Consider the following 13,487-nt stretch of genomic DNA (forward strand, 5'->3'; position numbering starts at 1 on the left):
TTCCCTCATTTGTGAAAGCTTTTTGAATACAACTCTTACTCATCTGGACTGTATACAAGAAGCTTGCTTGCCAGGCAATCTTTCTTTTATCCCTAGCCTCCAACATTTCCCATCTCTCTTTATTGTATCAATACGGCAATGTCATTACGCCTTTAAAGTTTGATTTAATTATACACACGGCTGCCTGTCTATTTTCTCACCACCGTAAAACCAAGATTATTAGCGCCAACTCCTACTCCAATTCTTTTTTTTTGCACCATCAGACCTCTGAAGATCCCAATCTCCTTCTGCCTCCTGTTCATCTGATAATCTGCAAACTTTTAAAACCCAACATTTAATCACCACTGCTGGGCGCATTTCATCTTCTTCCATACACATTTTAACCTTGGGTGCACCCTGCACCAAGAACCCTGGACATTTACACCTTTTTTTTCATTAAAGATGAGCATGCACAAGAGCCGAGAAGGGTCATTCCTTTCATTATTAATCTGTCAAATGCTTTTCATCTCAATTGAGCAGTAGGAGCTCGTAGCTCCTTCATTTTCAGATTATCAATGCTTATTAAGATGGATTGGATGCATATTATTTTGATCATTTATAAATTGATTGCCCAGATGAAAACAACAGCAACCTGCACTGTAAGGGTGTCATTATGGTATAGAAATGGCCCCAAACAACTTCAAACAGATATTTAAAAACATGGACCCCCAAGGGCAGCACGGTAGCCTTGTGGATAGCACAATTGCTTCACAGCTCCAGGGTCCGCGGTTCAATTCCAGCTTGGGTCACTGTCTGTGTGGTGTCTGCACATTCTCCCCGTGTGTGCGTGGGTTTCCTCCGGGTGCTCCGGTTTCCCCCCACAGTCCAAAGATGTGCAGGTTAGGTAGATTGGCCATGATAAATTGCCCTTAGTGTCCAAAATTGCCCTTAGTGTTGGGTGGGGTTACTGGGTTATGGGGATAAGGTGGAGGTGTTGACCTTGGGTAGGGTGCTCTTTCCAAGAGCTGGTGCTGACTCGATGGGCCGAATGGCCTCCTTCTGCACTGCAAATTCTATGATATCTATGAAGTCAAAGAAAGGAGCTATGAGGAAGGGTCAAGGGTCTCAACGAAATGGAAGGCGGTGGAGAGTTTGAAGAATGAAATTGTAGAGTGTGGGGTAAAGGGGTGGGGAATGCACAAGCAATCAATGTCGGAGGAATAAAGAATTCAAGTAAGAAATTTTAACGTTGCAGTAGGAAAAGGTCATGCAGGGAATTAAACATGCAAATAAGAGTTTTACATTTGTGGTATTGTGGCACAGGTGAGTAGGATGAAATTGGTGGCAAAAGTGTGTTGTGCGGGCCAAAGGTGATTGCTTCAGTCTCCCCAATCTTTAGCTGCGAACAGTACAATGCCAATACCAGTAGAAAGATTGAGTCCAGGCAGTGGAGAGGTTGAGTTAAGTATATTAATTATAGTCACATGGTAGTACAGAACTTGACAAATTGCTAAAAAAGAGACATGCTGTCAAAGCTTTTAATCTTGCACTCATCAGGATAGATTCACAAGAATCCCAAATCTTACTCACACAACAATATATAGTGCATGAGATGAGGGTGCCAACCAATCAGTATCCTCTTCTCAATATTGTGCGCATAAGATTTGGTATTCCTCTGAATTTGTCCTGATGAGTGCAAGGCAAAAAGCTTTGACAGCATGTCTCATTTTAAGCAATATCATTGATTAAGGCCTTCCCCGGAAAAAATATTTATCATAGTTGAAAAACTTACGAAAGTATTGGACCGCAACAACTTTTCTTAGGCCAACTGTGACACTCATTCTACGTGAGAGTAAGATATGGTTCACCCACAGAAAACAAACAAATTGTCTACATTGATGTCCTTTTGAGTTATTGTTAGATGAAGAGTGAAAGGTCGGTGTTCTGTCAGTGATATGCCACTCATTGTTTTTTCAAATTTACCTTGAAACATTTCAACATCTGAAGTAATGGGGATAAATTTAGCTTTGCACTCTCAATTTGTCTATTTACTTGCCCAAAGAAGAGGCCATGGGAACAGGGGTCGATTTAGTTTACTTACATACTTCTTGGGAATTCGTTCTCACAAAAATATGATAATGGTGTCGCCAATATGCTTCATGCCTCATTTTCCTCGTCTTCTGGTGAATGATCAGAAGCCAGTTGGTCCATTACAATTTGTCCTTAAATTGTTATATCCAGGTCATCAGATTGGAGGATCAAAAATATTTTACAAACAGTTTATACCAACCTTCAGCAGCTCAATTTCAGCTCATTAGCAAGGCAGGAAGGCATCCGACTGGTCACTTTGGACATCAAGCAGAAAGCAATGCAGCCAGTGGTTACTATGTTCTCAGACCAACCAGGAAGGATGCTTTACTCAATCTAATGCTGGAGAAATGTGATGGGCCAAGTGTTCCAAGTGTCAGTGGGGAATACTTGGGTAAGGGTGATCGTCATGTCATAACTTACTTAATGATTTTCCTGCAGATTTTCTCCTCCATCTCTCACTCTCTCCATTTGGAAGCCTATAGAATTCTTCCAGGAGTATGATCACACACTTTTGCGGAAGACTGAAGATCTGCACATTCAGACATAGGAACAGCTTCTTCCCCACAGTTACTAGACTCCTCAACGACTCTCCCTTGGACTGATCTGTTCCCCGTAAAAACACTATTCATGACACCCAATGTTGTTCTTGCTCATATATTGCTTGGTTGGCCCTTGTTCCGCACTGTAACCAATCACTGTTTGTCGATGTACCAATTGTCAATGCCCTCTGTCGATTATTCTCTTGGCTACTATATACGTACTGTGTACGTTCCCATGGCCGCAGAAAAATACTTTTCACTGTATTTTGTACATGTGACAATAAATATTAATCAGTCAATTTTTCATGACACAAGACTGTCCTTGCCCTCTCTTTCCAACACTACAATGTCTTCCACAATTAGTAATGCCACACCATTTCCCTTATGTCCTTCCTTAGCTTTTCTGGGGTTTTTTATATCCTTTAATATTAAGCACCCATTCTTCGTCATTTTTATGTCATATTACCTTTATTACCACAAAATGCTGGGCGGGAGTCTCCGGCCCCGTTAGCCCGGTGAACAGAGAATCCTGCCCGAGGTCAATGGATTTTTCCATTGTTGACGTCTCGCCCGTAGCGTTCTTGTGGCGGGCGGTGAGGAAGAATCCAGCCCATATTCTCACATGTCTATTTATGCTCGTAGCCTTGGCCGAAATTTTCCGGTCCTTCCCACCACCGGAATCTTTTATTCCGGGTGATGGCAAACCCCCATGGCACGTTCTCTGGTGGTGGATGGTACGGTACGGATTACACTAACCCCATAGACATCGGTGGGACCAGAAGGTCCTGCCACTGGCCCATGTTAGCCCGCCTCCATCACTGGAAACTATGTCGTGGGAGGTAGGGGGAGGCAGAAAATCTCACACCCTAATTCAGCATAATTTGGACACGGTTTAGTGAGCCAGTTAGCTGCTCCCGCAATTTCCGCCATGGTCGTTAATATCATCAGAGGCAGAAAATGGGATTTGCACCGGCAAGATTTCAGATCGTGATCTTCTCGGGGCCCTCCCCGATGATGTAACGATGTTCGCACCGAGGAATGGCACAAACCTGATTGACATGAATTTGAATGCATTAACATCTACTTAGTGGGCTTAACATTGTACCTTCAGCCCTCATTGACTCTTCCCACTCACCAGCTGTGACGTCACATCGACGCAAATCACTACTGCTTTTTAAAAATGGGAACAGGGCACCATGACCTCCAAGAGGGAGGAAGGAGGTGAGCACCAATGAGCACCAAGGGGTCCAATGGCACGCACTGGGATGACTTCCAAACAATGTCTTTTTAAAGTTCAGACTTTCGTGTTTGTACTTCAAGACTTGAAATGGTTTTCCCAGGTTGTCTACTTTCTCCACAAACTCAACGTTATTTCAAGTTCAAAGCAAAGGATGTCCAGGCATTCACTGCTTTCATAACAATAGTGCAGTTCTTTCACTTCAACAAGCAGGAACCAGAGAGAGAGCGTTCCTTTCACTTCCAATGTCTAAACACTTCTACCAAATTCTCTCGGGAAGCATCATTCAGGAACCAATCAATGATCATTGTCAGGCAGAACATTGCCCCTCGCCAACCCACCAGTTTCCAATTAACCAATCGAACCAACTCCCTTCAATAACCGCTTCCTAAGATCCACGAGGTGCTGAAGTGTCCTCTTTCTCCTCTCCAAAACACGAATCCTGGGAGCACAGTGTCCTCAAGAACAAATTGTTTCAACAGAGTCTTCTGCTTAAAGGCAAATTCGGAGTATGGGTCCGCAGACCAAAATAATACAATAAAATAAATGGGAACAAAGGAAATAAACAGGAAGGACTCTCACATACCTCTCCCTTGAAAGGGATGAAACGTCATTGCGAGGACATTTCATCATAAGGTATGTGCGCAAACCACAAAACACACCTTCATTCATCCTTCCTTTCCCATTACATCAGCTCCGACAATTTAACATCTGCCACTTAAACCCGTGACAAAGCATCCACAATAATATTGACCGTTCCAGGAATATGCACAATTTTTCTGTTGAAAGATTGCAACAGTAAACTTCAATGGAACAATCTTGTGTTCCGTGTTTTAAATTTTACCACAAGCTCAAGTGTATTATGGACAGTACAGACTAGGCTTTGCTTATTATCATGCCGGATATAAACTAAAAAAAAAAATGCTGAAGGGCTACGAGCAATGCAAAGGCTTTCTTCTCAATGGTGGAGTACTTTCTTTGGTTTCTTTGAAAAGTATTCCACCGGCCCCTCTATTCCTGATGACGCACCCTGCAGTAAGACTGCCCCTACCCCCAGGTTGCTGGCATCCATGGCCATTTTAAAGGATTTGAGAAAATCAGGGACAGCCAACACTAGTTCACTTACCAATACGGCCCTCAATTACTCAAAAGCTGTTAAGTATTCTGCGGACCATACCATCGTTCCTTGTTTCTGCATTGCATTCATCAAAGGTACCGTTATGGTATGAAAGCTAGGTACACATTTTCTGTAGAATCCGCACATGCATAGGACACTCATAATCTCCTGTTTCATTTTGGGAATGGGGAAATCAAGTAATGCCTTTACCTCAGTTGGTCTTGGTACATTCATCCCTGTCCCACAATGTGCCCTAGGTATGTCACTTTTACTTCGGCAAACTGGCTTTTGGCCAAATTGATGACTGAACCGGACAACTACAGTCATTTAAATAACTCCTCCAATTGTCCAACATGCTCCTTCCATGTGTCACTGTAAACTACCACGTTGTCCAAATTGACCAGGCAGTTAGGCACCCTAACCATTACTTGATGAATGAGTCGCTGAAATAGAACATAGGACATACAGTGCAGAAGGAGGCCATTCGGCCCATCAAGCCTGCCCTGACCCACTTAACCCTCATTTCCCCCCTATCCCCGTAACCCAATAACCCTTCCTACCCTTTTTGGTCACGAAGGGCAATTTATCATGGCCAATCCACCTAACCTGCACATCTTTGGACTGTGGGAGGAAACCGGAGCATCCGGAGGAAACCCACGCAGACACGGGGAGAATGTACAAACTCTATGCAGACAGTGACCCAGCGGGGAATTGAACCTGGGACCTTGGCATTGTGAAGCCACAGTGCTATCCACTTGTGCTACCATGCTGCCCCTTTGTAGTTCGTGCATTTCTATATCCGCACGGCATCACTTTACACTGATACAATTCCCTTGGAGTCACAAAGGCAGATATCTCTTTAAGCTTTGAAGGAATCTGCCAATACTCCTTTAATAAATCTATTTTTGAAAGGCATGGGGCACGGCCTATCCTATCAATGCAGTCCTCCAACCTGGGAACCAGATATGAATTGGTTTTGGTGATGACATTGACTTTCTGGTAGTCTATACAGAACTATCCGGCTTAGGTACTAAAATGACTGGCAAACTCCAGCTACATTTCATCGGCTCAATTAAATGATTCTCCAACACGTGTTGGATTTCCGCTTCAATCTGAGTTAGGTTTCTGTAGTTCAGTCAATATGAATGCTGTTTTATCGGGTTGAAGTCACCTGCGTTTGCGTCATGTTCACGTCATGCAATGCACCCCATATGTCCCTCCAAATCGTCTTTGTTTTTGCAGTATCTTTATGAGATCATTTTGTTGCTCTACGTCTAAGCATGCACACTCAGTATCTAACTGTTCCAGTATTTTCATATTTGCTAGTCGTACCACAGGAGGGTCGCACTGTGAACTCCCAATATCTTCCCCTACGTCATTCTTAGTTTCTCTGTCCTCTTCCACTACTTCTACCACCCGACTCCTGGATCCTTCCTACCTTCTTCCCTGCGATATTTCTTCAACATATTTATGAGGCATAATCACTCCTTCTTCCCCCGGTCTGGCGTATCTATTTGGTAAGTCCCGTGACACATCCTCCTATCTACCTTATAGGAGCTGCTGAATTTTGCTTTCAAAGGTTCGCCCTGAAAAGGCAACAATACCAGTATCTCAATGGCAGCTTGGAATATTGATGCCTGGCATGTTTGTCTGCCCACATTTCCATTCATGCTCCCAAAATGCTCTTGGCTACCTGACAAGCTCCTGTGAGTCTTTCCAGAAACATGGACACGTAATCCAATATTGAATATTTATCTTTTTGTTTTGGAAACTTTTCTTTCATCAACTTTAATGGACCCTGTACTTCACGTTCATAGACAAATTCAAATGGGCTAAACCCAGTAGATTCATTCAGAGAATCCCTCGTGGCAAATCATAAAAAATCCAATCTCCTGTCCCAATTTCTTGGACATTCATGGAATAGGCCCTAGTCATGATTTTGAATGCTTAATGGTATATCTTCAAAGCTCCCTGAAGTCCTAACAAACACTTCCTCAGAATTAACCTCATCCTCAAGGCTAGTTTTGGCTATTCTGCCATGCAATTGTGGTGTGGTTGCAATCTCTTGTGGTGGAATTTGTTTAGCCATTGCCCTGGTCACCATACATGATGGAACAATATCTGGAAACTGCTCCTGTAACTGTTCTGTCTCATCTGCCCTCAGAATCTCTGTTGTGAAGCTATAACCTTCACTCCTGCAGAATCATTCCCCAAATGTTAGTCTACTCTATCCACTGGTAACTTTGTAACCACTCCAACAACTACTGGACTTAATAATTGATCACACATCAATTGTGCTTTGTACAAGGTAACTGGATTTAATCTCCACCTATCCCATTCACTAATACCTTAGCTTTCATTGAACTCTCTGGAGGGAAAACCAAATCCCTCTCCAGTAAGAAAGTTTGCATTGCTGCTGTGTCCCTTAAAATCGTTATGGGATTTATTACATAATTGGTTGAAAATGGGATGAACTTCTCCTTGGAACGAAAACCTTGCATATCACCCATCGATCTCATTAGCCACACCTTTTATAATAATCTTCATTGTCACAAGTAGGCTTACATTAACACTGAAATGAAATTACTGTGTAAAGCCTTGAGTCGCCACATTCTGGCATCTGTTTGGGTACACAGAGGGAGAATTCAGAACGTCCAAATAACCTAACAGTTCGTCCTTCGGGACTTGTGGGAGGAAACCGGAGCACCCGGAGGAAACCCACGTAGACACAGGGAGAACGCACAGATTCCACACAGACAGTGACCCAAGCAGGAATCGAACCTGGGACCTTGGAGCTGTCAAGCAACATTGCTACCACTGTGCTACCGTGCTGCCCATATCTGCTCCCACAGCAGTGTTTACTTCAGGTCCCCAAGTTTCACTCGAGTTACAGTCTGCCCGATAGTATTTTCCACCTTTGTTCCCTTTTCAGAATCCTTTTTATGAACCCGAACTAGTCCCATGGGTTTTCCTCCACAACTTCCAACATGCTGAATAAACGTGTCTAACTTTATTACAATAGAAACATTTAAGCCTTTCAATCTCACCTCCACCCTCGGTACCTTCCTTTCTCGTCTGAAATGGGGATGTTGGAGTATTCCCAGCTATCTATTCCTTACCTTGGCGAGCTGCCGTCTTTTCACACTTCCACTTCCTATCCATTTCAAAATTATGGGGTTCATGGAACAAAGATTTATGGATCTGCACATAGTCATTTAGCCATTATTGCTGCTTGCTTCGCAGTTATAACCCTGTGGTCTTGAAGCATGGGCTCCTGTCACAAAAGGTATTGAATTTGTAAATTCTTTCAAGAGAATTTCTCTTAGATCCTCAGAGGTAATTTAAGCTCCCAAAGCTCGTCCCCATCTATACAAATTGTTCCACATTAACCTTTCAAATTCAAGATGTGGAGATGCCGGCTTTGGACTGGGGTGAGCACAGTAAGAAGTCTTACAACACCAGGTTAAAGTCCAACAGGTTTGTTTCAAACACGAGCTTTCGGAGCGCAGCTCCTTCCTCAGGTGAATGGAGAGGTATGTTCCAGAAACATTTATATAGACAAAGTCAGAGATGCTGGACAATGCTTGGAATGCGAGCATTTTCAGGTAATCAAATCATTACAGATCTTGGATTCATGTCGCATTACATCCACCCCCCACCATCTGGCCTGGACTTGCAAAATCCTACCAACTGTTCTGGCTTGAGACAATTCACACCTCTTTAACCTGTGATTATCCCTCTCCCTAGATCTGTAATGATTTGATTACCTGCAAATGCTCGCATTCCAAGCATTGTCCAGCATCTCTGACTTTGTCTATATAAATGTTTCTGGAACATACCTCTCCATTCACCTGAGGAAGGAGCTGCGCTCCGAAAGCTCGTGTTTGAAACAAACCTGTTGGACTTTAACCTAGTGTTGTAAGACTTCTTACTGTGTTTCAAATTTAACAAAGGCCTGTCCCGGCTATTTACTTAAATTCCAGAACTTTTGCCGATATGCCTCCGAAACGAATTCATTTGCACCCGGAATAGTATTTTTTACTTCATCATAATCTTTAGACACCACTCTGACAGGGAAGAATAAACGTTCTGCACCTGTCCAATCAATTAAATTTACATGGGAAATGCCCACTTTTCCTTTGGCCACTCCATTTGAGTGACTGTTTTTTCAAATGTCATGAAGAATGCCTCTATATCCTTCTCCTCAAATTTTGATAGGGCCTTTACATATTTAAACATATCCCAACTAAGATTTGAACTGAGAAGGGTCACTCCTCCCTCTTGACTTTCCTTAACTGCTGTCATGAACTCCAACCTTTTAAGTTGATAGTCTCTCTTTCTCCCCTCTTTTCCCTTTCTTCCCATGCGAATCTTTCCATTTCCAAATCAAGTTCCTCATTTCAATTTCCTTTTGAAAAGCCCTTTTTCACCTTTTACCCGCATCTCCATTTTTAAAAATTATCTCTCCCCTGTTCGAGCTGTAACCATATTCTCTCCAGATCAATTTCCCTACCAGAAAGTGCTCCTGATGCTACACTGCCTGTGCTACTTGCTTGAGGGCTCTCCTGTGTTCCTGTGGTAGTCACCTCTGATGTATATATTGTATATAGAGGATGTCGGTGTAGGTGTTTTGTGGTAAGGCCCTGTACTACAGGTACGGGGGTAGTTCTCTGCCTGCTGGCTCCGCCCAGTAGGCGGAGTATAAATATGTGTGCTCCCAGTACAGCAGCCACTTCGCCAGCTGCTGTAGGAGGCCACACACCTTAGTGTAATAAAGCCTCGATTGCATCCAACTCTCGCCTTTGTGTAATTGATCATGCATCAGTTCCTAACAGACATGTGCTCTCAACTAATACATTGTTTATCTCTGCCTTCTTATCTTTAACCGGCACCTCTATTTTAAATTAACTTGCCAATTCAATTAACTTTTCTTTTTGATGCCCTTGAAAATAAACAAATGTCTAGTCCTAGTCCTACCCCGAAAGAAAGGCTTTAGCAGCTTCCAGCTCCAAACTTTTATGCAATTACAAACTTGGTGCCTCTTTACTATATGCTGTACCACAAATCTTCACTATCTACCAATCCCAAGATTGAGCCCTCAATCTATGTCACGACACCCTGGGCTAGTGTGCGATCAATTCCAGCACCACTTGACTCAGAATTGCAACACAGGTTAAATTAGATTTTCTTTTAAGTACCTGAGGTCCTTGGTTGAGCCCAGTGAACTGCAGTCACCAGGCTTGTAACTTACAAACAAGTAACCTTTTATTATGTGCTCTATTATAATTAAATGGACTGAAAATGTAAGTGACTATCTACTACCCTTTCCCCAACACCCACCTTCCTAACTCACCCCACTCACTACGCACACACAGACAAACGACACAGAAGGGAAAGGGTGGTGGAAAGGAAAATAAAGTGTTAATAAAAATTATAGGAAACAAATAGGAAAGCTCTGACGCAGTCAAGAGTCTATCCTAACCACTGTCAACTCCCCACATTATCAGAGTCAAAGAATGGCAATAAGCCTAACATTTGAGGCCTCGGAGTTTGGTGGTACAGGATCCAGAAAAAGGGCTTGCTTCTCCACCAATACCTGCCAGTCAGGGTCCATCAGCAACCCCATCCTCCCCACCACCACCATCAGTTACACATTATCCCCCTGAAAGGACCGCCAGTGATAATGAGCTTAAGGAAGGGGAAACCCAGACTGGAGGCTACAAGTGAGTAAGGGAATATATGAGGGGCATATATGTGTTCTGGAGATAGGAAGGCGCCGGAGCTGTGAACGTTTGATCGCTGCCGGCAATGCTCTAGAACTGACTGCTTCCAGGTCAGGAAGGCCAATGGGTCAGGGGGAGACAATGATGGTCATCAGCTGCGACACCAACCTGACTCCGTCTCTCTCTCGCTCTGTCACCCCCTCGCAGGATTCAGAGCACGTCTTTCAGGACCTGTGGGAGGAAACTGGAGCACCTGGAGGAAACCCACGCCGACACGGGGAAAACATGCGGACTCCGCACAGACAGTGACCCAAGACGGGAATCGAATGTGGAACCCTGGCACTGTGAAGCAACAGTGCTAACCACTGAGCTACTATGCCGCCCCATCATGCTGCCATGCAGCACCTGCGTCATACCCTTTCACACTTAGCAGCATGTGGCAACGGAGGCCACCCACTCCCTGTAACTATCAAGATCATGGCAACCCTGAGCTTCTTCATCACTGGTCCTTCCAGGATTCCACTGGGGACCTCTGTGGTACCACACTGGCATCCACCCTTAAGTGCATCTGTGAGGTGACGGATACACTGTATGCAAGACTGTTGACTGCATCCACTTTGACCTTGACCAGGCCCAAGCAGGGTGAGAGAGCCTCAGGGTATGGGCAGGTAGGTTGTCTACCACAGATGGGCGATAGCTTGCACCCATGTCGCTTTCTGTGCCCAAGACATTAGGATGTCCCCTTAATCAACCAGAAACGGTTCTACTCCCTCAATATCCAGCTGGTGTGCTTCTTGCACATGTGTGCACGTTTTCCAGGGATCGTGCATGACATCTTCATCCTCAGACAGTCGCAGATCCCTGGAATCTTTGAGGAATGCCTCAGGCTACAGGGATGATTCCATGGGGATGAGTGGTATTTGAGCTTGCAAAAGACGATGTTCTCCTGGCTTGACAGGTCTGGTGGGGTCCTTCAATACAGACCCCAGTGGGCCTCCTGCTTTGTTGGGTTTTCTGTTGTGCCCACCACAGCCAGTTATTGCAGCAGGGTGAGGACCTTCCTGAGGACAACCTTGAGAAGTGGCACGTGTCCTCAGATGAGGAGAATGTGCCCTAGGGCACTGAGGAAGATCCCGCTGAGGAGCCTGAGGGTGGATACCCGGCAGAGGCGAGGGTGCGCATCGGCAAAAGGGCTGGAGACACATTCATAACATCCCACTTCATGGCTGAAGGATTGCTACAGCGTGGTACCAGGACATCGTGATCCCTCTGTGACCTGGGGATGAAGATGACCGTGATCTCAATCGTCAGGGTGCTGGTGCTGTGGAGTCCTTGAGTTCCTGTTGACCAGTCAATGCAGGAGGGTGGTGATGACTCACGGTGAGGAATGGTCTGTGATTCTCCTCAGCTACTGCTTATGTCAGTCTTCTGTCTGTCTGCTGCCAGCACGCTGACTCCCCGGCTCATGTCTGAGCGAGGTCCTTCCTTATATTCCGTTGTCATTTTGTTCTCCGTAGAGATTAGAGGTGAGGGTCTAGGGTTGGCTGAACCGTGCCTGAGTCCTATTACTATGAGTGAAACATGCCGACTGAGAGGGCCTGACTATATCTTTTTTAATTTGTTCATGGGACGTGGGCATCGTAGGCTGAGCCAGCATTTATTGCCCATCCCCAATTGCTCTTGAAGGTCTGGAGTCACATGTAGGCCAGACCAGGTAAGGATGGCAGATTTCTTTCCCAAAAGGACATTCGTCTGGTGATCATGGAGGTGTGTGAGTACAGATCTGTTCTGACAGGGAGAAGTGTCATGCCACTGGGGGGTGACTTAAAGGTTCTGAGGTATTAAAGTGGTGAGCAACAATAATATTTAATTTAGTGGGATTTCAAAAATTTACAAGTTACAATGTCCCACAACTACTGGTGCTTAACTTCACAGCTGTCCATGCTATGCCCCTACATGTTCCTAGTCTTCTGTACCCTCCAAATATTTCTAGGTGTGCCCCAAGATGCACATCAAAGGTAGAGGTGGCCTCCGGCCTTTCACACCCTGTTGCCGGAGATTCCCTTTGCAGGCATCCTCTGGATGGCTGAATCTGAGAGGCCCCCGGCCTGCGTTCGGGTGGCATTGGTGTTGTACCACTCTATTCTTCCTGCTGTGCCTGATTTGTGCCAGTCTCAGGAAGGGAGGGATTAAAATTGGCTGGGCACCCCATGGTCTCCTGGATGGAAGGCCCCAGGATGTGCTCCAGCAGATCCTCCTCACTCCTGGTGCCCATGGAACGTTGGGTTACTCCACGGGATGGAGGGATAGCTGGAGTGAGCTCTCAAAGCTTCACCGTCATCTGGCGCTGCCAGTCCTGGATGCCCACCAGTGGCTGCACCATGTGGTTGGAGCCCTGAGCCATGGTTCTCAGGGACTGAGCCATGCTTCGGAGTTCTCCCACAATGGATCTGTCCTCGAGCCTCAGGCTTTCCAATGCGATGTCAACCTTACAGTGCTGGCCTGGGTGAAACGCATCGCCGGCAACGTCTGTGACAGAAGCTTTAGGACTCCTCCATTTGGCCTTGCAGTCACAGGAGTATTGCTGACAACCCCTCATGGTATTCCGGACTCTGTCTTTGCATCTCAAGCAGCTGTGGTTGAACGTGTCCAGAGGTACGGCACCTGGTCAGGACATAGCTGAGTCCAGGGACCCAATAGACCTCTGACTGCCCGATCCCTGGTCTGGAGCTGCATCCACCTGACATGCATCATACGCAGAGTGGTGCTCAACAGATAATGGCCCAGACACCTGTCTGCCA

The sequence above is a fragment of the Scyliorhinus canicula genome, chromosome 14, assembly GCF_902713615.1.
Source record: "Scyliorhinus canicula chromosome 14, sScyCan1.1, whole genome shotgun sequence".
Classification (NCBI taxonomy): Eukaryota; Metazoa; Chordata; class Chondrichthyes; order Carcharhiniformes; family Scyliorhinidae; genus Scyliorhinus; species Scyliorhinus canicula.